The sequence below is a fragment of the Talpa occidentalis genome, unplaced genomic scaffold (genome assembly GCF_014898055.3).
Source record: "Talpa occidentalis isolate TD23 unplaced genomic scaffold, MPIMG_talOcc4v2.1 talOcc4.14, whole genome shotgun sequence".
NCBI classification, from domain to species: Eukaryota; Metazoa; Chordata; class Mammalia; order Eulipotyphla; family Talpidae; genus Talpa; species Talpa occidentalis.
Genome location: NW_023601433.1, coordinates 78,710,257 through 78,711,551, shown reverse-complemented (window position 1 = coordinate 78,711,551; position 1,295 = coordinate 78,710,257).

Sequence of the window (1,295 nt, the reverse complement as noted above, 5' to 3'; positions counted from 1 at the left end):
AGGTTGAGAGAATTCACCAGAACCAGAGCGGGGAACAGAACAGGCAGACTGACAAAACACACTGCTGAGGGGAGCAGCGGGCGCAGCACGAGAGGTCTGTCGCGCTATGTGGGACCCTTACCCGGGGGCTGGGGATTGAACCGGCACTGCAGAGGCTGTGGGATCTTCGCAACCCAGTGCTCAACCGCTGCGCCACTGGGGAAGCCCTCTGCTTGTGGTCTTTCCACGGGTGCTCCCTTCTCTTTCCTCTAGATTCCATGCCAGTTTCTGCTATTTCAAGAGCACTGAAGGAGACAAATCCCTCAACCACCCCAATTTCATTTGAAATACTCTGGATAGATGAAAAAATCTGGGTTGGTTCAAGATCAAAGGATGATTCTTTCATGAAATTATTCCTCAAACAGTAATCAATAATATGATCACATAACATGTCATTTGGTTTATGGAAATATGCTCTGTAGTCAACATTCTAGGAGCACACTGATTGCATAAAGCAAGACTCAAGCTTCACAGAGCCACTGCCCCTGCCTGTGTTGCTCCTCAGTGTAAGACCACTACTTCCTGGCCACTTCCTAGGCTTTTGGATGTTGTGGGATTGATTTAAATACTGGAATATGTTTTCAGCTAAATCTTAAGTCAGGGGCATCCGTTTTGCAGTTCCCTCTCTTTATAGTTGTTAACATGAATTTTGATGGCACGGAAAGGCTTGTTCTCCGAATTATATTTAGCTCATACAAACTCTACCGCACAATTATGTTGTAAAGAGGAATTAGGTTTTATCTTTAAGTTGTTATTATAGCCTTGGGAAAAGGTGAACATTGAGAATACAGAAAGTAGTAGCATATTGTGTTATTAATTGTGCTACTTTCATTTTTTTCCCCCACTGGTGCAGGGCCTAGAACAGACTGACGCATGTGGTAGGTGTCTCAGTCAGGGTCTGCATAGGAAGCAGATGGCACACTCAAATTAGATAATTAGAGGGGGTTTAATAAAGGGACCATTTACAAAGGTCTGGGTAGGGTGTGGGGAAAGCAGAGGGGTAGTACAGCAGCCAGGAATAGCGGGGGTCTTTGCCATCCCTAGATCTGCAACTTGAAGGAGGAAGAAATGACAGAACTCAGAGAGTTGTGTGCAGAGGGCCTCCTCAGGAAGGAGGGGTGACCTTTTTAAAGATTTATTTATTTATGCATACAAGAACTGGGGTACAGGCCAGAGGTGTGGGGGGTGAGAGGATTCACCAGAGACAGAGTGGGGAACAGAATCGGCAGAGTGACTCAAAGACACTGCTGAGGGGA